The following is a 27,709-nucleotide window of genomic DNA, read 5'->3' on the forward strand; positions in this document are numbered from 1 at the left end:
GCTGGCAGCGGCCAGTGGTAGCTGTGGGAAGGCAGCTAGTAGCAGCCATCTCCTATCAGCCATCTTTGTGCAGCCGGTGGCCCCTTCTTCGACCAGCCGTCTTCACACAGCTGTCAGTGACCATCTTCGATCAGCTGTATTCACGCAGCTGTCTTTGGGCAGCCAGTAGCAGCCATCTTCTCACAGCCGTCACAGTATGCATCAGCAGACACCTGAAGTAGAGCCGAAGTATAACGTAAAAGTGGGTTTTGTTGACGTATACAGTTTATTACTGTCCTCTACCCCTAAATGTCGACTAATATTGTACATCCACTTCAGCCCTATTTGTTGACATTAGTCAAAACCTGACAAAGTTAATGTACTATTTGCACCCAATTTCTGTTGCACCTACTCTACTGTTTGCACTTTCTGGTTTTATGCTAAACTGCATTTCGTTGTACCTGTAAAATGGCAATAAAATTGAATCTAACCAAATACACATTGATAGACAAGACCCAAATAAAGACACTGATTTCAAATTCGGCTATGACAGTTTTCGTGACACTCCAGCTCGAGTCATCATGTCATGTTTCTAATGCTACCAGGTTAGAGGAGTCCTCTGTGACTACAAGATGCCAGGATACTTCAAGGAGAAGATTTACAAGGCAGTCATCAGACCAGTCATCCTGCGTGGTACAGAGTGTTGGATGGCGACTATGAAACACGAACAAGTGTTCCACATTATGGAAATCTGAATGCTCCGTTGGACGCTTGGCCTGAACCGGCTTCACCACGTGATGATTGAAAATGTTTAGAGGAGGACAGGAATAGCAGTTTACCAAGACGATGCACGATGCCTACCTCTGATGGTGTGGGCATGATATGCAAAAGTGGAAAAGTCTGCGCTCTGCTTAGTCCAAGACAAAAACACTCTGTGGACCACCAGAGCAATACTGGTTTGATTAACTTAAAAGAGGATAAAAATGCCTCCCATGAAGATGCCATCGAATAGAGCAGGGCAGGGCTGGATTTTCCTATAGGCTAATTAGGCTTCAGCCTAGGGCCTCAAGATCAAGAGGGGCCTACATTTAAATTGTTAGCGGATTTTTCGCTGCTTCGCGGGTTCTGCGGACAATGTGTCTTTTTACTTCCTGTACATGCTTCCTCAGTTGGTTTGCCCAGTTGATTTCATACAAGGGACGCTATTGGCGGATGACTGAGAAGCTAACCAATCATAGCACACAGTTAAGTTCTCCTGACTGAGAAGCTAACCAATCAGAGCACGCAGTTAAGTTCCTGTGTGCTGAATGCAGTGTTAACCAGGAAGTCTCATCTCGCTCAGTCAGCATCAACGTGTTTCGCTGTGTAAAGAGTTAACTTTTGTGCATAGTCAAGCCCTTCATTATGGCTTGAAAACAATCTGCTACTGCTACTGCTTCAATGAGGCTATGATTCTTTTTATTTAAAAAGTAGGAAAGAAATATAAGATCTATGGCCGCTGTGTCCTTTTAACCAGGGTGCAAAATGAGTTGTAAGTGGATGTAATAAGGCAGTAGTCTGGATGGGATCTGCTTTAGGGATTTGGATTGAAGTCTGCCGGAAGAAGAACAACGGCGGTGCTACACAATTGCCTGAAGAGGCTCCTTTAGAAGAGCTGTAACGCTCTCCTTTGTTGTGCAGTAAAATTAAACTCATTGTTATCGGACAAGTCATCGTGTCATTGTTGGTGAGTAACCATAATTAATTTTCTACTTACAGTACTTAGTACATGTACTTATGTTTAGTGTCACTGTATATCTAAAAGAATACAAAGGGTTTATGCTGTATAACTGTGCGGGGAATATTTATAAACAGTGTGGGAGAGTTTATAAGGGCTTAAAATATGTAAAAATAACCATACAAACATATGGTTTTTACTTCGCGGATTTTCACTTATCGCGGTGGGGTCTGGAACGCAACCCCCGCGATCGAGGAGGGATTACTGTATCTTCATTTCGCGGAATTCTAGGTAAGTTCTTAACATATGTTTTAATTTGTATATTTTAAAATGTATATTACGTGCTTTATTTTATATTTTCATGATTATATTATTAACATATTGATATATATCACAGTAATGATGTATTTTATTATCTCTCATGTAATTTACAAACTTAAAAATGGGAGGTGAAAGGGCCTCATCAGTGGAATAGCCTAGGGCCTCTTTTCATCTAAATCCGGCTCTGGAGCAGGGGACAATGAAATGCAAAAAGAAGACCCTGCACTGCGCAACATATAAGACCGAAGAAGATCATTAGTAACAGCTTAAAGGAATGATCCCCCAAAAATGGTGTCTTTTATATTTTAGTTACCCCATGTGGTTTGTAGCAATAGATTAGAACAATTTTTAACTTCATGTTTTTTCTTTTTGGAGAATGGAGATAACAACATTTCTGATAGAATAGGAGCCTCCTATGGAGACTGGCGCTCTATTTGGGACACAGTGGTGCTTGGTGTTCATCACGTGCTGTCTATATTATTAGACTTAGACGTCTGGCGACATGTCCCACTCTGGTGTCCTGGGCACGCGTCTGCCCCAAGCTAAAGAAACGTTGCTCCTCTGTGTATATGCCGCAGAATTTATGGACTGTGTACCCCTTCATCGCTCAGGTGATGGTATGCAGACAATATTATCAGGCTTCAATGATTGGGTCCCCCTTGGTGTCCAGAGCATGCACCCTTTAACTTTCCAATTTTTTTTTTGTTTCGGGTGCCTCTAACAAGATGCCTATATATCCATCTGCCACTAATGGAGTCCAACACTGAACAACAGAAAACAATATAAAGAAGTCCATGAAAACATCAGGTGTGAAGACCTGCTGCTAGTGCAGCCCATCAAGGCCCAGGACTGGGCACCCCCTGCACTTTAATATTCCTTCAGTTTGATTCCTGTCAGTCAGTTTGTCTTGAGGTTTCATTGCATTGTTGGACGGATTAGCATTACCCATTTCACTTTTGCAGATATGTTTTTTACTCAAGAGGTAGCTGCCAGATGTTCTTTAGCTTCATCTCAAGTGTTAGTTCTCTCCCCTGTGGGAGTCTTTGGATTGCACATTCTGTGTCTTATCTGATTAAACTGATCAATCACAAAGTGACATTCAGAGGTGTCTCCATGATACACCATTTAAACACATGGTCAATGAGCAAAGAAAGATTGACAGCCTTGGGGACAACACCTCGCACTACTTGTCAACCAAAAGGAACATTTAAAACATCCTTTATAACCCATTACAAACAGAAGATCTGTGCTCTCGTTATGTTCTCTCCATGCTCTTGGCCTGTGCTACATATCAGGTTCCCTGTTGGCCAAGGCGTGTGTCCAACAAAAGGGAAACCCAGCACTGGACTGGAATGGAGTTAAATGAGGGGGCCATGAGTCCAAACCTTTGTAAAAGACGAAGCAAGAGACAACATAAAGGTTTGGGGTTTCCGGCCCGTATACTGCAAAATTATACACAGCAAAATCAAAACAGGTCAAGTACATGAAAATAATATCTTTCAGTATGCACGACGCCATAGATGGCGTCGGCGGACATTTTATGGAGTAGGAGCCGGAAGTGGAGGAATGCTGGGAAGGAACTGTGGTGGAAGATGGGATTGATGACGTCAGGAACAGTGGATGGAGGAAGGGCAGAAGTAACGTGCTGCGGGAAGAAGGAGGCCGGCGAATGTCTTTCCAAGCGTATTAAGGTCCGTCCGTGGTCCCCTACTCGCACGTGCGTGACACCTTGCTAAACTAAAGCAAGGTACATGAGCAAGAGAGAGAGACCTTATGAAAGCCACGCACTCACCTTGCTAAAGACGGGTGTCAACTGAACACAGACCATCCAGCAGATGCCAATTTTATGGAAGCAAACGAATGTGTGAAACCTTGGAGAAATTTGCAGTACCACCTGCAAACCGAAGGTGTGATCATTTATATCTCAGCCAGGGTTCCTCACTTAGCTGGGGTTCATTTCAAATACGCTACAAAATCTGTGTTCTTTTGTGTTGCTTTTGTGATTATTCTTTGGCTTCCTGACCATTATCCTCTGTTTTTTGACTTTGCCTTTGGATAGTGTATTGACACTTGTTCACTCTGGATTGCTCTTGCTGGTAACACCTTTTTGCCTTGTGTGACTCTGTGGAGCTTCTTCTACTTACAAAGCATTTGTGATAATGTTTTATATTATAAAGATTCTAATGAATACCTTTTTGCTGTGATTTTTGCTGGGATTTCCCCCCTCCTTTTGCCATTTTTGGAAGTGCTTTTGTGTCTTGCATGCTTTAGAACTCCCAATCATGACATAATCAAAGTGAAGCAGGACAAGAGCTCCTCCTAAAAAAGAAAGAAAAAGAGCACTGAACACATTTCCATGTGTACTGGAAAAGCCAGCCCTGAAGCACTGGAACAGCATCATCTACACCAGGGGTCCACAGGAACCAAACGATAAGTATGCCCACTTTGATTCCAAGAACTGGTGATTGTAATGCAAGGGAAAATTTGTGGGTTGGTGGCAGGATTGGCACTCCAGCCACTGTAAGAAACCTCACACTGTTCCATTCTATCTGAATTAGTTTGATGCTGACGTATCACCCATTTCATGGATGCACTCTGTCCTAATTGGGGTCCTGAGGTGGCTTATCGTGTGGTGGGTGCAGCAATGCGCTGTATCAGTGCATGTTCTCAACCTCAACTTAGTAGTAAGGATTAAGCCTGTTTATGTACTCTGGTAATTGGAATCATTTTCGTGGAAGAGTAATAAACTTTGAGAAGGATAAGTTTTTAGCTGTTATAAGTTTCTCTTCCTAAATTCAGTAGAAAAGTTCAGACCAGCTTTATACACTGTTGCACACGTGCGCTTAGGAGCCAGTCAACAAGCCCTGAGGTGAGTGAAATATCGCAAGACAAGGGGTTGATATATGGTACTAACACGTCTTTCTCTCTTTCGCCAGACAAAAAGAAGAAATATAACTCACCTTCCATACTTCTGGGGTTCCAAGATGGCTTCCAATCGTCACTTCCGCTACTGACTCCTGATGATGACATCACTTCCGGTGCCCCTGCCATAATGCCACTTCTGGCACCTTCAACATGACGTCACTTCTGGCTCAACCTCTATGATGTCACTTCCGGCATCACCTCACTTCCAACTCCCAATGATGACGTCACTTCCGTCTGACAGCTAGGATGTCATCTCCTGCCAACTCATTTCCGTCAGCCATTTTTCAACTGTATAAAATGCCATCTTTGTACCATTATCAACTACTGTAAGGTATTTAGATCACAAATTTTGCCTTTTTACATTTATTGTCCATTGGACATTATATGGGGACGATCCCCAAGTCTTTTTCTTAGTTGTGGAACTCTTTTTGTATCACAACACACAGAAGAAGTTGGGGTGGGCAAACCAGTGCAGACTAGCTGTGAGCAAATCAACGTCACCGTGACAGTGCAAGCACTAAAACTGAATAGCTAGGTAAAGAACTTATTTATCGTGACCACAGTCAGAAAGATCAGAATTCATAGGTTAGGTGCCTTTATCTATAGGAGATAAAACGATCAAATGAGCTAGAGCAGATTTATGTTTTTTGTTGCTTACTATTTTTGTGACAGATTGGGGGGTACCACTGAGCCCCCAACCCCAAAAAGAACTAAAACACAGACAGTCACGGGTCCAAAATAGAGGCATTTATTACAAAATACCTCACAACAGGTTTCTTTCAGGTCACACAAGCACCAATAAACACAATAGTCTGCTTCTTTCTCCTTCTGTCTTGTCTCTCTCCAGTAAGTGTTTCCTTCCTTCCTCCCAGCACTGACTCACTGGAGGAGGTCAGGCAGCTTCCTTTTATGTTGGACCCGAGAGTATTTCCGTTGCTAGGACATAGCCTGAAGGAAGCACTTCCGGGTCTGGCGGAAGTCCCGAAAAGTAGGGATCTTGAATCCCAGCAACACCCCCTAGAGACCCACATGGGACCCAGCAGGGTTAAGTGTCAGCACTACAATTACCATCATGCCCTGCTGGGTTCCACCTGGCTACCATGGTCCTGAGATACTGCCATCTTGCAAATGGGGAATGAAAATATCCAATTTTAGGAGCTTTCCCCCACTGTTCCCATATCTTGTCCTCCTGTCTGGATATGGGTCACCTACTCATCCTGGCCGGGATGCCAACTAATCCTGTTTGGCACTGTATCTATATTCATATACATCTACTGTATATATACTTGTATATATACATCTTGTATTATCCTTATGTTATGAATAAATTGTATTATTTGGTTTTTGGCAGCAAGTGTGTTTGGGTTATTTGTACCACATCTGGACCTCAACAGAGAAAGTGAATGTTATTTAATGTTGACTTTGTTCATAAATTGTTCCAATCTTTTCATAGTTCTGGCACCCTGGCTGGAATGTAGTATGGACTTTGTATTAATCTTGCTTGCTTTACCAAAAATCAATTTTACAAGTCTGCTTTTAGTCCATTTACATAATAGAGATGTAGAGTTATAGTTATTTAATGTCATCTTAGTCAGGAGGCCTTGCGTAAGTGCAATATGCTTTGCTGCTATCAACTCACTTCTGCACAGTCACAGCACCGCCAAGTGCTCTACAAAGGTCCAGGGTGTAGCTGGAGTACACGCACATCTGAGTTTAATTACGTGGCTGCGTCTGACTCTGATTTATGTCTGCTCATGAAGTTTGCCTTTATGAATGGCTGCATTATTTTTATCAGGATTTCTACTTTGAATGCTGTGAGTAGATGAAGGTGTGCATCTCCTCTTTTGGGCTTCTTCAATCCTCCCCCGACCACTTGCTGATTTAGTTACAGGGCGTCTTAGGTGTCCCAGGGGATGCAGGTCTGCTGCAGTAGCAAGTCAATCTGAGTAGCAGCTGGGACCCTTGACCCTGTGATGTTCGTTCCACTTTCTCAAGTTCTAGTTTCATTGCTGCCGTCTTGCTTTGTTGCACAAATCAGGGAACAGGTCAGCAGTTTCGTACAGCGAGCTACACATTGATTGTTAGATGAATGTAATTTGAATGTGCTGTAGTGCCATATCTGTACACAGGGGGCAGCGTAAAGCCACAAATAACTTCTACATGAATGCCATCTGTTTATGAGGTCCTTGTTGCCATTACATTTGGCAGGAAGCATTTACCTCGGAGCTGACTGATTTTACACATGTGGTATGAAGCAGAGAGTTTTGATGGACAGAATGGCAAAAGACTCTGATGGAATAAATACTGTTACACTTATTAAAGAGATTCGTTCAATGGCTTATTGCAGCTGTGATTTGTTTATGGCTAGAAACACTGCTCCATAGCCACAGCCTCTAAACTGCAGACACAAAGGCCAGTGTCATCCAAGGATGCCCAAACCAATACTACTCGACTTGGCCCACAAGAGTTCACTGCAACGGACTTCTCAACAAAAAGTGCTTTATTCACTGTATGTAACATCTGGCTGACTTTGCTGATCATTGTAGCCCGAGCTCAATGGGTCTGCTGCAAAAGGCAAGCGTTAATGCTGAGCTGAGCTCTTAATGAAGAAACACAAATACTGCGTTGCCAGGGTCAGGCTCATCAAAAAGCAGGAAGACGCAGGACACTGATATTTGACAGCAGCTGGCATTAGAGCAATTTCCAACAGGCCATTCAATCCAACAGAGCTGGACATTCCCATTTGCCTAATGTTTCCAAATAAGTGTCAGGACAAGCTTTAAAGGTCCCTATAGCCCTAACCACAGCACTTAGTAATTTATTCCATGATTTTCTGTGTGAAGAAAAATATTCTAATACAGTATTTGTGTGAAACCTGCCCTTAACAAGTTTCCAACTGTGTTCCTGTATTCTCATTGAACATCTAAAGTTAAAGTTATAACTGGGTTCCACTGCACTAATCCCTTTCTTAATTTTAAACACTTCATTCCTGTCATCTCTTAATCTGCATTTGTTTGAACTGAGAAGGTTCAACTCCTTCAGTTTCTCCTCATAGCTGACACTCTCTGCCTCAGTATTGGACTTTCTCTAGTGCTGCTATGTCTTTTTTGTAATATGGAGACCAAATGTGCACACAATACTCCAGGTGAGGTCTCACTATAAAGCTTCAGAATAACCTCCGTTGACTTGTACTCCTCACCTTGTGATATACAGTGGATTCAAAAAGTGTTCAGACCCCTTTGCTTTAGTCATATTTAATTATGATACAAACTTGCAACTTTTCTCTTATCATACAACACTTGATACTCTAAAATGACAAAGTGAAAACATAATTTAGACAATTTTTGCAAAATTATTAAAAATAAGATACTGAAATATCTTGTTGACACAAGTATTCATATGGTTTATTATGACATTTGAAATCTACCTCAGGTGTTTCCTATTCTGTTAATCACCACTGTGATATTTTGGAATCCAATGGTGGTCAAGTCAGTTGATTGGACATAATTTGTAAATGCACACACCTGTCTATAGAAGGTTCCACAGTTGACAATGTGCATCAGAGCAACAACCAACCCATAAGGTCAAAGAATCTGTCTGGGGAACATAGCGAAAAGATTATGTCAAGACATAGATCTGGAGAAGGCTTCCAAAATGTCTGCAGCATTGAAGGTTCCCAAGACCATAATGGTCTTCATAATTCTTAAATGGAAGAAGTCTGGAACAAACACAACCCTTCCTAGAGCTGACCATCTGACAAAACTGAGCCATTGTGGGAGGAGGGCCTTGGTAAGAAAGGTGACCAAGAACCAGATGGTCACTCTGACTGAACTCCAGAGAATCTGCGTGGAGAAGAGAGAAGCTTCCAGAAGGATAACCATCACTGTGAAACTCTACCAATCTGATCTTGATGGCAGAGTGGCCAGACAAGAGCCTCTCCTCAAGAAAAGACACGTGGAAGCCCTCGTGGAGTTTGCAAAATTGCACCTAAAGGACTTTTAGACTGTTAGAAACAAGATTCTCTGGTCTGATGAAACCATTATTGGCGCTACATCTGGAGGAAATTGGACACCATGCAACACCTGTGTAACACCATTTCAGCAGCGATGCATGATGGTGGCATCATCAGACTGTGAGATTGTTTCTCAGTAGCCAGGACTAGGTAATTAGACAGAGATAAGGGAAAGCTAAATGAAGCAAAGTACAGAGTTAGCCTTAGTGAAAATCTGCTCCAGAGTGCTCTGGACTTTATGGACTGGGCTGAAGGTTCATCTAAGACAAAGCAAAGCCAACACAGGTGTGGCTTAGGGCCATCTTTTGGAATGTCCTTGTGTCACCCAGTCAGAGCCTGGATTTGAACCCAAATGAACATCTCTTGAGAGACCTAAAGACATCTGTCCATTAATGGTCGACATCCAACCTGACAGAGCATGAGAGGATTTGCAGAGAAGGATGGCAGAAAATCCTCACATGCAGGTGTGTGAAGCTTGTCATGTCATACCCAAGAAGGAATCGCTGCCAGAGGGGCTTCGACTAAGTGTGTCAATGGGATATTTCAGTTCTGTTTATTTTTTAATAAGTTTCCAAAAGTTTCTAAAAATCTCATTTTCACTTTGCCATTCTGGGGTATTGAGTTTTACATATTGTGGGGAAAAATTGAATTTAAATGATTTAGCTCAAGGTAGGTAACAAAGCAAAATATGAAAAAAGGATCTGAATAATTTCTGAATCCACTGTTTAACCAAACATTGAGTTAGCCTTCTCAATGGCGTCTGTACACTATTTGGATGGAGACAGTGACAAGTCCACTACGTTTTAAGCTTTGGTGGGCCTCTTTTTATTATGGGTGGTCACCTTTGAGTCCAAATATTTAACTGGGAAGTTCAATCTGCACATGTACACACACACACACACGCACACACGCATGCACACACCTAGAGAGAAACCTAGAACACTGCAGGGCCAATTGGTCTAGGCTTGCAGCAACCAGCACAAATGTCATTTTATGTGCTATATTTCAAAAAGCAATATTTTTCTAGGTGATAATTACATTGGGCATATGATAGAAAATTTGGAAAATAATTTTAACAAGATAAAGCTGAGGGTCGTTGTAAACATTTTAATAATAAGTTAGTCAGATTACTTAGAGAAGCTTAACACTTTTGCATCACATCTCTAGGGCAGCAGCCCTCAAAGCAGAAAGTCCAATCTTCCTGTTTCAAGATACTGAGAGCAGAGAGATCTAAGTTTCAAGATACTGAGAGCAAAAATTGTCTTCATGAAGGTAAACTTCTTGTAAAATGCAGAGGGCAGACAGGATGTGATTCCTTGACTTTAAACACTACTGGGTCAGACTGCAGCAACATTGACATTGCACAGACAGGCCTACTCTGCATGAAGCTCAGAACAAAATCAGAGTCGCAGCTGGATACGGATAGGACGAGTCTGTGTGAACATAAAGCTGCAGGATACTACGAGCAGAAGAATCTCACTCTACGAAGGTATAAGTTGCTTGACTCTGAGAGATGACTGTATCACGATCTGAAAGTCATGATTCTGAAGTTAGAAACATGCAGGAAGGCTAAGAACAAACAAGATCTGTGCACAACACAAATGAAAAAAACACAATTAGCCTTCATGAAGGTAAAGTTGAGGGATTTCAATTGAAGACGGCATCGTCAAGAAAATTAAGCAGCAGGATGATGTGATTAGACAGGATTAGACTGCACAGAATCAAAAAAGGAGCACCAAACTGTGAGCTCACGGGATTTGACTGCACAGCTGCCCTCGCCATAGCAGCATCTTTGATGTTAATAAGGTTGAAGGATACCCCCATTGTGATGACCTCTGTGAAATCAAATCTCCTAGGGCTTTCCATTATATGTAGGAAATATTAAATTACTCTATCACATTTATGTAGTGCAGATTGCTAAGGCAGAGCTAGGTGCTCCTTTGGCCTTGGATCCCCTATATCAGAAATATTTCAATTCAATGGAGCTACATTCTCTGTTTCGAATTACTGCCTGCTTTCTGTCAGTTAATAATGAGATACAAATGACAAGGGATGAGGAGTTCACCATTTAATGAAGATGATGACATCTGTGTTTTTGGAATATTTGGAAAGAAATGGGAGAGAAAAACATAAAGGGCTGGCAATTATTAATCTGCTCCAGACCACAAATCATTTGGATGATGTCCTCAAAAAGGAAAAAACTGGGAGTGCGCTCTCCTCGACTTTCTGGTATACTGAGATAGAGGAAAAGGTCATCAGAACCACTTCCAGTTGCGCAATATTTCTCGAATGTCATATGTCTTCGTTTGTCATTATAACTAATTGATAATATTGATTCATAATCATTTATCTCTATTTATAATCAAACTTTATATTAAAATGATATTTCGCACTTAGGGAGGTCAAAACGGTGGTGGAATTTTTTCCTGATTACATATGCATCACCTAGATTACGTGCAAAGTAAAAAGAGTTATAGTCACCTAAAAACATAGAAAAAGTGTTAGTATTATATAATATTTGTTGCAATAAATTGATTTAGGTTAAACTGCATTTAGCTACATTTAATTATGATAATGATGGTGGAAATAAAAAAAAATCATAAAATTAAATGTATTACCAGGAACACGATGGGGAAGTAGCAGCTTATTGTTCCCATTACATCTTTAGATTTACACAACATGTTTAATGCTTACACATTATTGTTAAACTGATTATGTATAAATAAAAATAAAATTAACAATATAGGGAGATTCACGCGACAGAGTCCCCAAATATTCAGTTGTAACTCCCGTTAGGATGAAGCAATCTAAATAATAAAAAAAAACGCTATATACCTTGACGTACGTGTAATCGATTGCATTACATGCGATGCTGGAAGCGGTTTCCATTTTCTGCCAGACACTTTTCGACGCAATGCTCCATGTTCCTGAACGTAACAGCAAATGTCTCAGGGGGAATAGCAGCAATTTCACATCGGATGTTTTCCTTCAAATCTCCCTCAGAGCGAGGCATGTTTCGATAAACTTTTCCTTTGAGCATACCCTAAAAGGAAGACGTCTGGTGGTGTCAAGTCCGGCAACCGTGGTGGCCAAAGCCCTTTTGAAATTACCTTGTTGCCAAAGAAGGACTCAATTTCTGCCATGTGTGACACGTTGCTCCATCTTGCTGGAAGTAACCTTCCAATAACTCACGATCATCCAGTTGATTCTGACATCGTTTAAACGAATTGGTGACCCAATAGGTTTGCACCATGAAGATGCACTGCACCCCAAAGCTGCATACAAAGGTTAAATATCACGATGGCTGTCCGGTGCCAACCTCATCGCTCCGACGCAGGGACATCCCGGCGTGCTCAAAGCTCCATATACGAGTACTAAGGAGAAGACTTATTACAGAATATTCGTGGCCTCTTTTGAGCGAATCTCCCTGTAGTTGTTGAAAGAATATGCGTTATATTGAATACAGTTTTTAATATTGTGTATATGTTAATATTTCCATGATACAAAAAATTCGGATGGTTGTTTAAATAAAATAGTACTTCCGGTTGAGTAATTTTTCGCAAATTTCATATCTGTTGCATTTTATCATTATAAATATCTATACAAAATTTGAATCATCTATATGTAATTATACCCATAGTTTACTTAGGACTCAGGAAGGTCTAAAACGTCAAAATTCATCAAAATCTCGTGGTTGAATTGTTTCGCAATTCCTATACTTTCTCTATACTATGTGTATGAGAAAGTAAAAAAAACACAAGAATAACCTATCAAACAAGCTCTAAAATCAAAGAAGTTTAGTTGTCAGCAAGGTTTGACTTCTAATTATACAACTGTGTTTTCACAAAACCCTGGAGTTAATATGGACCTCCAGGACTAAACTTGAGGACCACCCTGTCTTAGAGGTTTACTTTCTTCAGCATCCTTGCAATTTGGAATTTTTGTTTTCCTCTCCTCTCTGACCATCTGGCTATAGCATATTTGATCAAATATCTATCTATCTATCTATCTATCTATCTATCTATCTATCTATCTATCTATCTATCTATCTATCTATCTATCTATCTATCTATTGTCACACACGCGTGCATGGGAAGCAGCTGAAGGGCTTAGACAATACTGTTTATACATCTGCCCAGGGGGGGGCGGGGTACGCTGACGCTCTTTCTGAGTTCTCTGCAGGTCTTACCGGGAAATCCCACCAGGAGCCGCCATTTCCAGGAAGGACACACCACCTCCGGTTCCGGCCCCAAGAATGAGGTCACTTCGGTTCCGGCCCCAAGGGTGATGTCACTTCCAGTTCCGGCCCAGAGGACGACATCATTTCCGCCCTCTGAGCTATAAAGCTCACTGCCTTTGCTTAGGCAGGCAGTTCTGTTTTGGACTCTGTTGTGTAACAACTGTTTAAATATGCCTCAAAGACTTTTGCAGCCGGGAAACCGATTAAGCGGGTGGCTGCCCCAAACCTTTCACGCTCTGGTCTCCTCTTCTTACAGTGGCGTAGTCGGCAGGATGGTGTCCCGATGAACCGGGACACGAACTTCATGGAACCAGGTGGGTGAGTACGGGGCGAGTTTCAGGGCAGGGAGTGCGCGGAGGGTCAGGAAGGACGCGGTGCAGGCTCTGCTCCATGAGCATAACCGGGGTTGACCACCCATCTCGTGGAGAAGGTAGAGGGGACCCACAGGCGTGGGCTGGCTTCTGGGGAACACACGAGTGGCTCAGTATGCTCTCCTTGGCAGGAAAGCCGAGCTGCCCATCGGGACCAAGGTCCCTGTTAGCGATGGGTTGTCCCCAGGCTGGCAGGTGAAAGAAATAATAAACTGGGAGTTTAACCCAAACAAAGGGCTGTCAGAGCAGGCTATGGCTCTCTGGCAACAGGTGGGTGAGTGGCTACGCCATTGAGTTGACCCCTACAATAGTGCAGCAAGTGGCCTGTTTTTGCTGCTAAAAGCTACCCCAGGATTTTGCCCAGCCGGCCTGGGGAATTCCATTCTATGGACGAGCTGCTACAGCTCCTTGCAAACCCAGAGGCGGCTGTGAAACCTGGGAGGCAGAACAGCCGCTCTGTGGACTACCGGGAGCTATGTCCTACTAAAGCAGTCCCTTCCACGCAATCCAGAGCCTGTTCGAAGTCGCGGGCCGTCTGGCTTGCGACCTGTCGAGGAACAAGGCGGACCGTAGGGGACAATGGCGGGGTTGTTTGTGTGCCCTTAGCAATCCCTGGCGGATAAACATACGGGGAGCTTCTTATTAATGGACATAAATAACAGCGCTGTTTGATTCCGGCAGTAGCGTGTCTGTCGTTGCTCGCCGTTTTATTCTACCGCAACAGTGGATTAAAAAAGACCAGTCTAAAATGTATACGGAGATATCCGCGTACAATACCGCCCGGTGTTACGTATGTCTCGGAGGAACCCTTCGCTTACGTGCGGTACACCGGATCCTCCGTTTCCGTAATCCTCGGGCGGACTGGTCTGACAGTAACGCGGTAGTTTAGAAAGCATTCCCCGAAAAGCTTTTGGCCTCGTTATAGATGATAAAGACTCATCTCAAGCTGCTTCCACACCGTGTAATCAGCCGACAGGGAGTGGGGCGGTAGGCCAAGAGAGTGACGAAGATACTCCCGGACCGTCGCGGGCTACTACGTCATCCACTAAGCGCCCGGCAGCGAGGAGGATTCTCCGCCCCTTGAGGTCAGACGGACCCGCTCTCTGAGTTGCACTTTCAGTTTAGAGCGACTCCGGCTTCTTTCAAGAGAACAGTGGAATGGCGACTCTCTGAAGCACATAAAGAATGCAGTGGTTCTCGTTAGCGGCCAGCGCGCATTTGCCCATGCCACAGGGACCTCACTTTGTCATGGATAATGAATTATTGTATCGGGTTGCTGAACATGAGGGAAGGTCGGAAGTTGTTGCTAGTCCAGCGGACCTACGGCGGCAGGTTTGCGAGTTAGCCCACTCTCACCTTCTTGGAGGCCATCTCGGCTCCGATAAAACATTAGAGCGCATTAAGCTCCGTTTTTTTTGGCCGGGGATTAATGAGGAGGTTAGCGCTTTTGCATTTCCTGCCGGAGTGTCAACTGCGGCAAATTCCTAGGAAGGACCGTGCTCCTCTGATTCCCCTTCCCCTTATTGGCGTTCCTTTGACAGGATTGGGGTGGATATAGTAGGACCCTGGAGCCCTCAGCCGAGGATATAAATATATACTCGTCCTCGTGGATTATGCAACCCGATTCCCTGAAGCCGTTCCATTGCGCGGCTACCACTAAAAATATTGCACGGGAACTAGTAGGAGTCTTTTCACGCGTGGGCATTCCTAGAAGTCCTGACGGACCAAGGAACGCCTTTCACCTCGGAAGCGTTCAAGGAGACTGCCAAGTTACTGAAAATAAAGCATTTAAAAACCTCGGTGTATCATCCTCAAACCGATGGGCTAGTGGAGAGATTCAATCAAACTCTCAAGCAAATGCTACGTAAGGTAGTCAGCAAGGATGGGAGGAATTGGGACCAACTCCTCCCCTTGTCCTCTTTGCCTACGGAAGTCCTCAAGCCTCTACGGGTTCTCTCCCTTTGAATTACTATACGGAAGACAGCCCGGGCTTATTAGATATTTTAAAGAGGGCTGGGAAGGGGAGGCACAGCCCTCCACTAACATTTTGGAGTATATCGCCCAGTTGCGCGATAGATTTGATGTAATAAGACCTATACTAAAAGTCATATCGAGGAGGCACAATCAGCACAGGCCGCCTGTATGACCGTGTACGACTCTCCGGGAGTTCCAACGGGGATCGCGTCATGGTATTGGTTCCTACTTCACACTCTAAACTGCTCGCACATTGGCTAGGCCCCTCTGAAATTAAGGAGAGGAAGGGATTGGTGACTATTTGGTGAAACAGCCCAATCGCCGACCAGCTGGCGAATATATCATGTAAACCTGCTGAAACCGTGGAAGGAGAGGGATCGATCCCTCCTCCGGACAGCCCTGCTCTCTCTTGCGAAGTAAGTGCCCTTAATTTTGGCGAACAGCTATCTCCCAGACAGAGACAGGAGCTCGAAGCAGCTATCCGCTCGGTCCCAGAGGTGGTAAGTGAACAACCAGGTCGGACCTCTCTGATTGCGCGACATAGTGACTGACCGGGGTGATCGTCCGTGGCGACCCTACAGACTCCGGAGTCAAAGAAAGTAGAAGTGGAACTGGAAATCAAGCGAATGCTGGCACTAGGAGTGATCGAGGAAAGTAGTAGTCCCTGGTCCAGCCCCATCGTCTTGATTGCTAAGCCTGGCGGCAGTTGGAGGTTTTGCAATGACTTCCGTCGGCTCAACCAAGTTTCCGATTTGATGCTTATCCCATGCCTCGCGTGGGCGACCTCCTCGAGACTGGGACCAGCCAAATTCTTGACTACACTTGACATGACAAAGGGGTACTGGCAGGTTCCTTTAGCGAGTCCGCAAGGAAAAACGCGTTTAGCACTCCTAGCGGACACTGGCAGTATCGTGTCCTTCCATTCGGGTTACACGGGCCTGCGACTTTTCAGCGTCTGGTGGACAAAGTGCTCCGGCCCCATAACTTCGTTCTGTGCTGCCTATCTGGATGGCGTTGTCATCTATTCCAGCACCTGGAAGGAGCACATACAGCAGGTCACAGCAGTATTACGGACATTGGGAGGCGGGCTCGCATCAACCCCAAGAAATGTTTCTTGGGTTGAGAGAAGCCAAATATTTGGGCTACCTAGTGGGCGGGGTACTGTGAGGCCACAGTGTTCCAAGTTGCAAGCCATAATGGCCTGGCCCGTCCAAACCAAGCGGCAAGTCCAATCCTTTCGGTTTGGCGGGTACTACCGCCGGTTTGTGCCTCGTTTCTCCGAGAGCGCGCCCTTGACCGACTTGACAAAGAAAAGAGCTCCTAATACGGTGGTATGGTCTGATAAAGCGGGGCTGCATTCAGTGACTTAAAAGGGCTCTGACTTCAGCACCTATCTTAATCTCCCCTAACTTCTCTCTCCCTTTTGTCCTCCAGGCGGACGCGGGACACAGGCTTGGGAGCGTGTTGAGCCAAAGCGTCGGCGGTGTTGAACACCCGTTATGTACCTGAGCGGAAACTGTTGGACGGGAGACCAGGTGCGCGGTGGAGAAGGAGGCTCTGGCGATCAAATGGGCGGTGGCGCAGCTGCGGTACTACCTCTTGGGTGCGTGTTCACTCTGGTGACGGATCATGCGCCTTTAAAGTGGATGGCCCTTCACGGGAGTGAATCCAGCGGGTCACGAGGTGGTTTCTTGACCTGCAGCAGTACAAATATCGCTCGTTCATCGACAGGGGTCCCTTCATGCCAACGCCGATGCCCTCTCCGGGCCCACGACCTCTCGGTGCAGGTCGCCCGACCCGCGGGTCTGGGCTGAGGGGAGTCTTGTCACACACGTGTGCATGGGAAGCAGCTGAAGGGCTTAGACAATACTGTTTATACATCTGCCCAGGGGCGGGTGCGCTGGCGCTCTTTCTGAGTTCTCTGCAGGTCTTACCGGGAAATCCCACCAGGAGCCGCCATTTCCAGGAAGGACACACCACCTCGGTTCCGGCCCCAAGAATGAGGTCACTTCGGTTCCGGCCCCAAGGGTGATGTCACTTCCAGTTCCGGCCCAGAGGGCGACATCATTTCCGCCCTCTGAGCTATAAAGCTCACTGCCTTTGCTTAGGCAGGCAGTTCTGTTTTGGACTCTGTTGTGTAACAACTGTTTAAATATGCCTCAAAGACTTTTGCAGCGGAAACCGATTAAGCGGGTGGCTGCCCCAAACCTTTCTCGTCTCTGGTCTCCTCTTCTTACACTATCTATCTGTCTGTCTGTCTGTCTGTCTGTCTGTCTGTCATATAGTGCTTTTCTCATCTGTTATATAGCACCTTTATTATCTATCTATCTATCTATCTATCTATCTATCTATCTATCTATCTATCTATCTATCTATCTATCTATCTATCGGTCTGTCTGTCTATCTATCTGTCTGTCTGTCTATCTATCTGTCTGTCTGTCATACAGTGCCTTTCTCATCTGTTATATAGCACCTTTATTATCTATCTATCTATCTATCTATCTATCTATCTATCTATCTATCTATCTATCTATCTATCTATCTGTGTGTCTGTCTGTCTGTCATACAGTGCCTTTCTCATCTGTTATATAGCACCTTTATTATCTATCTATCTATCTATCTATCTATCTATCTATCTATCTATCTATCTATCTATCTATCTATCTATCTATCTATCTATCTATCTATCTATCTATCTGAGGCTTCAATGAGATAAAGAAACAGGCTGCCAACATCAGGCAGGATCAGACTCCATGAACATAAATAGAGGATGCACCTGGTAGGACTGATGAGGCTTGTTGCTGCTTTAACTGTGCAATAGCAGACATTTCTCAAATTGTTGATTTCCTCTTTTCTAAGTGCACTGTGGAAATGTTTTGAGGACCTGAACAGATCATCATTCCTGAGACCTTCACCTTTCTGTATTTTCTGTATAATGGACAATGTTGGTCATTTGTTGCTGGTCTTGTTTTGGTTCATTTTGTATCTCATTATTGTTTAGCTGCTAATTAATGTTTAGGTGCTAATTAATCAATTAAGGGGACTGAGTCTTCAAGAGCAAGGCAATTAAAATTAATTAAAAACAAGTTAATTAGGAGTAAAAACAGGTCAATAATTAAGAAAAGGGTTAGAATGAAAACTGCAGCCACTGCGCCCTCCAGGACCAGAGTTGGGGACCCCTGTTCTAGAGAACCTTTCAGTCAGTACAGAGAAACAGACAGGATCCGAAGCAGTAACAAACAATGGTGTATTCTGGGAGAGCGGATTGGGTCAGACTGCACTGAGTTGTATTTCAGTAGACTCGTTGGCCTGGTCAGACTCCTAGAAGTTCAAGCAGCATGATGTGAAGATCAACATCAGACTGTAAATGACTTGGGCAGATTCAGACTCCAAAAAGAGGATTCTCAGACGCTACACAATTACAGTTGCAGGATCCCGGGAGCAGGCAGGATCAAACGTCAAGAAGATGAATGCACAGAACAGTGATGGGATAAGACGTCAAGAAAGTAAGTTGGCAGGTTATTGAGATTTGATAGGGTCAGGCTCCGCTCAGGTAAAGCTGAGGACACCAAGGACAAGCAAGTTCAGACTACAAGAAGATGAAAACGAGATTCAGTTACAAGAAGATAAATCTGTAAGGTGCTGAAATTAGACAAGGCCAATCTCCAAGGAGGTAAGGCTGCAGGATATCAAACTCTGACAGGTTCAGTCTAAAAGACATTAAATACTCAAAGTGTTCATTATGAATGCTGGAAAGGAAGTACTGGTGTAAGTGTAATGTAGAAGCCAAAAAAGTTAAAACAGGAAATCTCTGTTTTCCTTTTATGTGCGGTGAACAGACTGCAGCCGTTGCTGGGACTGTCATCACTCATCTTTCAGGATAAAATGGCGATTTAATGCCACTCCAAACTTTCCGTTTCCATGCTAACAGATTAGGATGAGGCGGCAAATAGAATAAACAAGTGCGGGAGACAAGGAAACCACAGACGTGAGCACCAAGTGGAAACTATGAGATGGGGCTTAGCGATGCTTTCCAACTCTATCCCCCATTCTCTGTTTGCTCTGTGGTTTGACCTGCAGGCATATTAGTGGCTGTTTTGCCACAGTGGTTTGGTGAAAAGTGGTTTAATATTCAGACTTTTGGTATTAGTAAGCTGCGGCTGGAAAAACATACGGAGTTGCACTTAAGCAGCGTGACACGGCTTGTTTTGACAGTCCTGCTTTTGTGCTATCTCAGGGAGTGCCTGGCACGTGTCATTCCAGCGTGGCCTAAGGAGGTGGAACCTCAGCTCCTTGGCACGGAGGTAACTGCATTAAATCTGAAACATCTGGAACGTTTTGCCCTGAGAACTCTGGAAAGTGAGCGGAGCAGCTGCTCCACCTGGGGTGCCTAAGAATGTATGGCCTCCAAACTGGGGGCTTTTCATTGGCGATCGAGCAGACTTTATACAAGCAAGAGTCTGAAAGTCTGAGAGAACTAATTCTAAACTGATCGTCAAAACCAAAAACGTAAAAAACTAAATCGAGGGCAATGTGTACATAGGTAAATAGGCCTGGAACTAATCTCAGATAGGCTTTGATTCAGAAGTTTGTTGTTTCATTTCTTGTTGAATTTAGCCAATGGTCAGATAGCAAGAATTCTACAGGGCCGTTCCTCAATACATTTTCAGTATGTGAAAGCTTGGGGGCACCAGAAAGCCCAAAACCCCAACATGAATACACCGAGTCAGTCCTGGGTTCAAATAATTGGATGTTTTATTACAATACCTCACAAATGAAGCACAAAAAACACAGTTATCTCTCCTCCCTCCACCGCAGTATGCTCCTCCAGTAGAGTGTTGGCCGTCTTCCTCCCAGCTCCGACTCACCTGGACAAGATAGTGAGGTTCCTTTTATTGAGGACCCAGGATTACTTCCAGTGTCAGGGCAGTTACCCTGTACTCATGTGGAAGCCCCAAATAATAGAGAGTACATTTCCCTGCCGCACTGTCTTGCAGCACCCACAGACCCCAGAAAGAGCTGTGCAGCTGAAGTATAATTCCCTACATTCCCTGCTGGTTCCCAAATGGGCCCTGATATCGAGGGCTGCTGCCATTTTGAGACTAGGGGGAATAAACACTCCCCAGAGACAGTCTTTCTCTGTTCTCCTCTTTTATCCTGGCCAGGGAAGGTGCTACACACATATTCGGTCCGGATGCTTGTCCATTTTTCTGGGGCTTCCCACCCGGGTAAGGACCCATCTCTTCTGGCTGGGATGTCCATCCATCCATTGGGTGCAACTTCTTCCCCTCTCAGCTGGGATGCCTTTCTTGTCTGGTAGCCACCTCCCGGCCAAGTAAGATATCCCATGTGCCACCTATAAGTCTATAAGTGATAATGTCATATGGTAATGTCATGATGGCCGCTCAAGTAGTGAACCTAATGATACCACCACTGATGATTCTGCTGAAAGCCATGAACATGGTGCAGCAATAAAAATAGTTTAGAACACAAAAACACATGTAAAAAAAATAAAAAATCTGAAACATCTGGAATTTCTTGCACTGAGAAATCTGAAAAGTGACTGGAGCTGCTGCTTCCATCTAGGCTACACCTGGGGTGCCTAAGGATGTATGACCTCCAAACTGGGGGCTTTTAAAATGGGAATAAAGGAGGTAGAGAAATGGAAGACGGTGAAGTAGGAGAGCCAGAGCAGAGAGACTTCAGAATGGCGAACTCTGTTAACTGAGAGTGAATAAACTTGCAGCCACTGGCCCTGGGTCTTCCAGGATGCACGCCAAGTGATTTCCTGGAGCTCTGGTTCAAGTGATGCACAGTAAATCAGTTTGTGCAGTTAAACTGGCGATGGACTGAGCTGCTTTGTTGTCTTGTAATGATTAATGCAGACATGAAGACCAGGCAAGAAAGCCTAAAGTGCACTGTGGGGGGGCCTTCCATTGATATCCCCCACTTAGCGGCTCAGCCCGTGGGATGTCCTCTGAATATGCTGGCTACCTGAGGTGTTCGTGCAGAGGTCTGTGCATTCATGTCCAGCTGACATCATTTCAGAAAGATGGCATTTGGAGGACTGCTTGTTTCTGCTCACTAAGGGGAAACATTTGTTGCCTGTAGGTCACTGATAACTGAAAGTCACAAAAACGTCTTTTATCTTTATTCAGTAAACCTACCACACAGGAAATTATCTCACAACCTTCTCTGCAAAGCATTTGCCCTGTTTCAGCTTACTGGTACCAGGAACACATGCTCAAGGTTTGGAACTGTCTTAGTAAAAATTAATGGAAAGCAAGAAAGTTTAACAATGGCCTTGTCACATATAGTAAATATAAATGATAAGCCAAATAAATGAAAGTCACTTAGGAAAAGATCTAAACGCATCCTTGATCTGGGGGCACAGCCCCTTTGTTTAGCAGGGCATTTTATTATAGAGAATCCAGACAGGATTCCCCTACACCAGGGAGAAGCACAAAGCCCTCCAGGCTCATTCACACTCATTACTGCACTTCCATTACATCACAGGATTCTTCTGATTAGCGGAAATAACCTTGCCAGCTGCTTTGGGTGCACCCACTGGTGTTTTTATGCATATTACTTAACCACTGTCAGTATCTACGATGTGAGCCACATTCAAAATTTAATAACACTGCTACCTAATCACACAATAACTCTCTGCATCCCACTGCTGACACCAGCGTGACACATTTGCCATTAAATACCACTGCTAGACCAGGAGGTTTTGCAGGTTCACATGGGTCTCTCAGACAGCTTACACTTTTTTGTTATGCTGTAGGTTGTGTTATTCATTTTTTATTCATTAGTAGAAGCAACATGGCATCAGTGTTTTGAGAAATCTGTTTGAGGATTCTGGCCTTGGAGCATTCAGAAATGTTCAGTCTCTCTTTGACATTCCTTCTTCCACTTTCTAATACCTACAGCTTGTTCAGCATTTTGGGCACATGGTACTTCCCTTACATCTCCTTTACCCTATGTAGATGCCAGGGATGGAGGACAGGCATCCTAGCCAGGATAAAGGATGGATTCATACCTGACCAGGAAGCCAACTAGGAGCAGATCATTCCCCCACAGAACAAATGGCAGTGTTCCTCAAGGCTGGATCAGATTAAGACACATGCAGGGTGGCATGGCAGTTGGAGTCTGGAAACACAGCCCTGTTGATGTCTCTGGATACCACCAGAGGGTGCTGCCAGAGGAGGACTACCCTGGTTTCTGCGCATCTCAGAAATGCTCTGGACGACCTGGACCGGTGACTTGAAACAGTCTAGTTTAAAAGAGGTCTCACTAGCTCACTGACTTAGTTAAATCGAGCCAGAGTTGGGAGGCAGTGAGCAACACTCTCTTTGAGGGGGAAGGAGGGTTGTGAGTGGTATATTTTTGCTGGTGTTTGTATGAAAAAAGAGTTTTGTCAAATAACTTGAGGTGTGTTGGGTATTGCTGTTTCTTTGATTTGTGGTTACATTTGTCATCCTCCTTTCTCTCTTGCGGTTCCTTTTCTCCCCACAGAAAGCTTGACTCTTTTCTTTACTCCCTGCTATGTAAGGCTTCATATAAACCTCTACCCCATATCTCTCAGTGGTCCCAGGACCTCACATTATCATCTCGTATTTGCTGGAATAAACCTTTAAAATGTCATATTCTTATCAAGAAACCCCAATCATTTGTCTTCTTAATTTCAGTTTGTACATAGGTTATATTTTACTTTAAGTAAATTGTATTTGATGGGCTTCAGCCCAGATCCCCTCTGTCAGTTATGCCCCTATGATGCCTCACAACCATTCATACATACGTGTTGGTCTTCCTGTGCTGGGCTTTCTTGTCTATGATTCTGTGCTCACTTTCTTAAATGCCATCAGTTGCAGTTCCTATATTGCCACATATGTGCTCTTAGATCTTTTAGGCTTTACTCTGTTGGAGAATCAGCACAAATGTTTATGTCTAGGCACAGTAGCTGCTAAACTTCTTCTTGTCTGTCGGTGGAGGTCCCCTGATCTAATCTCAGTGAAGAACTGGCTGTCCTCCATTTAGAGCCTGATCCTTCTGGAGTTGTCTGCAATGTGAATTAATGAGGCAACCAGCCAGTCCATTCGTAACTGGGAATTGGCTGCTTCCACAGTTAAATCTTTGATGTGCAGGGGCTTGTGATGCAGGCCCTTACTGGACAATGTGCGGTGGTGTGGTCAGTATGGTGTGGGACAAGGGGCTTTGGGGTGAGCGAGGAGCACCGTTTGGGTCTATTTCACATGTTGATTGTGGCACATTTTGATTTATTGAGTTATTAATCTTTGTTGAATTAAATATACAACTGATCACAAAAATATGCCAGTATTGTTTATTGCATGATCTGATACACATTTTGGGGGTTATCTAAGTCAGAGAATCCATTTCTGCCATTTATTTTCAATTCTCCAAATATTTTGTGTTATGATTGGGAATCCCAAAAACACCACCAAAATTGCCCATTTAGGCGTGGGGCTGGGGTGTAACTTACAGTCAAACCCTGGCAAACATAGGGGTCTTCATAAAATACCAACTTTATTCTCACAAAATGCTCTTTAAAACTAGCTCCCAAAGATCACATAGTCATAAAGGAGCAAAGGGAAATCCTAGGTGAATAAAGTCCCAATAGAGAATCCAAAAGTAGAGTCAAAAAATGGAGCACAGGTTTATAAAATGCAGAAATAACACCACAGAAAAAAAAAAAAGGAGCTCCACCACTCCAAAGCACATTTGAAACTGTGGGAGAGACCCTCCGGATTTATAGAACAGAGGGCAGTTCCTGGTGATGATTAATAGGTGATCCCACCTCTTGGGGGACCACCCATAAAAATCATGGAACATAATGCAGGCAGCTTACATACAGAAACACAAACAAAAAAGAATGCCCTTAATCAACAAAAAGAGCACATAAATATAAGGAGCAAAATGAATTTGAAAACCCTGGCTGGGACGTGTCAGTTTAGAAGTATGTTATAACATTTAGGGTATCGTTTTAAGTTCCTACAGTCGCTACTGTTTTTTCTACCCATTGCTAGGCAGCGTCCCTCGTTTTTATGGGGGCCTCACTGTGACCCATTGGTAATTGGCACAGCGGGTTAAAAGGTCAGCAATAAGTGCACTTCCTGATCTGATCTGTGCATTCTGAAAGCCTTTAAAAGTTTTTGCTAAAACTCTGTCCTGATATTGTCTTTCAGTGCTGGCGTTTTTACTTTGACTTTTGGTTCCATGGTTTCATTCAAAGGTTTTCTCATTACAACCCAAAAATAAAATAAAACGTTTCATCCATGTCATTCAAGTTATTATTGATCTTGCACCTGTAAGAAATGACACACACATTTATATATCAGCCCCCAAGGTCACTTTTCTAGACTTTTCCAACTAGCAAAGGATCACTCCTGTGCCTGTTATGAATCTCTGTTGCGTCACTGCAGGCATTAATTTTTAATACAAAAGATGACAATGTTTTGTGATGCAAACACCCAGTTTATAGATGAATGGCTCAGAGTAATCTAATCTATGAGCCCTCATCCATTTGGACTGCCATCAATTGAAGAAATAAGATACTTTGCAATAGCCAACTGTTTTATTATCCCCGTGCTGAGAATATCTTCTTCCAAGCTCAAGTTGACAAAGTCTAACATTTAATTCTGACTGGTACCTATAAATAATTCCATGAAGCAGTTGAAAAATTAAGTATGCTTATCCTTTTCATTTAATTTAGGGCACCTCACAATTCAATGCTTCACATTTGCGCAGTAAGAGCATAACCCATCTACTTGCCATTTCTTAAATTCTTTGTTACAAATCCAAAAACTTTTATTTTTCTCCGCTTAGAGGATTTCTTTAATTCTTGAAGCTGCCTGTCTAATGCAATTGTTTCATTAAAACAGGGAGCTGACACAAATCTCTGTGAATTAAGCTGTTGCTGCATTTCAAAAACAAAGGGATGGAGATGCTAGTTATTGTAGACACTTTCCTCCATCTTAGAGTCACTTGGTGCTGCTCTGCTTCCGTTGTAAGCTTTCTGCTGGCTAGGAGCTCACAAAGAGTGACAAACAAGAGAAGGATGATTTCAAAGACGGACAGGCAGACTTTAAGGAAATGGTGGTCCAAAAAACTGGGAAGACTAAACTGATCGTCAAAACCAAAAATGCTAAAGTCAAAGTATCTGCAGCAAAAGGTTTATTGAATAATCTGAAATAAGCTTTGATTGAAAAGTTGTTGATATGTTTCTTTTTGGTCTTAACCATTGCTTGGATCATAAGCTTTGTACAGCGCCCCCCTACTTACATTGTCATTGGTGATGTCATGTATTACAATGATGCCCAGTTGCATGCCAGTAATGAATACTGTAGCTAACAGTACCACCAATGATGATCCCGTGAAAACCATTAACATAGGGTGGCAGTAACAAATATTAAAAAACACAAAAGACATGTAAAAAAAATGTAAATATGAAAAATCAATGTGTGCAATGTGTCACACACATGTTACAGGAGTGCGTTGGAGGCTCTGTAATGGTGGGCAGGACTAGCGAGATTCAGTCACTTAACTCTCTTGTTTCTTCTACCGGAGAGTGGAGGAAGAGCCAATAGAAGATGAGTGACACCACCGCCGACATTCTTCAGAAGTCCCTCTTCCAGTCTCAAATATATAAAAGAACAGAGCTGGCTGGTAGGTGTTATTCGAGATTGATGTTTCACATTTTGATAATTGTTTGCAAATAGTCATTTAAGAATGAATTAATGACTTAAAGAGATAACAGCTTTTGTTAAACAAATCATTTTAAGTTTTTAGGAACCTTTTATTAAGTGTTGCGTTGAGGAATGTAGGGGGGTTGGCTTTATCAGTCTATTTGTTACCAGTTTTCCAAGGAAATTCTATGAGCTGTCCTGCCAGGAAGGACCAGCCAGCCTGAAATGAAAGGACAATCTGGCTGGAGATGGAATGGGGGTTGTGCTGAAACAGGAACTGGTATGAAATTGGGACTTGACTGGTCATACTGGTTATTGAAGAATTCAATTGTAGCTGAATAGGACTGGTTGCTGAATCAGGAGAGTCACTCTGAACCATGACACCCCATTGGCACTGCTTGAAGTGGGCCGATACCAGTACCTCTTGCAATTTCTATATAGAGTACTGGTACAGTTTGTTAGCATACAGGACTCCCCCTGGTGTTCAGTCAAATGATAATGTATCCCAGCAATCAAGGCTTCAAAGGGGACCAAAATTCTTTGTTTGAATGTCAGTGTATTGCAACAACTCATATTTTATGGGGAACCTATTTAACTATACCAGTAAGAATCATCACCGTCTCTTAATGTAACACAATGGCACTGAAACCTTCAAATGAATGCTGTTAAACCACTATAAACTTTGGTTCCATTTCAGACACTGCCCATTGGTCCTTGTTGTGTGACAGGAAACTAAAGTGGTCTCTCTGCCTCTCTCTCTCTCGGTGGCCAAATGCAGATAGGCTGCCCGGCCCTCTGCAAGTAATGAGTGAGGTAAGAAGAAAATCAAGAATAGCTACAAGTTTATGTGCCACCTGAAACTACGCATCTAGCACTATCAGCCACATTCTCTTTGGCACTAGGTATACAAATATGTATCATTAATACTAGGGTCTTCACCCCTAACCTCCCCAGCCTGTGCTACACGCCAGCCACTTGGCGTCTCTGCCACTGTTGTGAAGAGGGGGCTGAGCGCACCAAGGAGATCACGGTGCGCTCCTTCGAAACCTTCTCTTAAACAGGTGATACAACGGGAAACAAATATAGTTTTTTTTTTTTACCTCCTTTTTGCTCGATCAGCTGCTGGCTTGCTGCTGCTGCCATACCACATGATCTGCATCACGTCGCGCACACTTCTGTCATATCACCTATGTCCATATATTCGATCTCTTTTTGCTTTGACTTTTTCATCAATATCGCATTGAATTTTGATTCTGTGTTTGGAATTACATCATGACAATGCAACGTATAACTGCCCTTGGTGAATATTGGTTCTCTCTACAAGAAATGTGTCTGACAATAGCATTCACACAAATGAGAAATGACTGAACCATATGCGTGCTTGAAATTTTCTCATGAGATTTCACTTTCACCAAATAAGAAATCTTTTAATTTTTACGCAGCTACGCCTCTTCATCAGGAAGA

This window comes from Polypterus senegalus, chromosome 12 (genome assembly GCF_016835505.1).
Source record: "Polypterus senegalus isolate Bchr_013 chromosome 12, ASM1683550v1, whole genome shotgun sequence".
NCBI classification, from domain to species: domain Eukaryota; kingdom Metazoa; phylum Chordata; class Cladistia; order Polypteriformes; family Polypteridae; genus Polypterus; species Polypterus senegalus.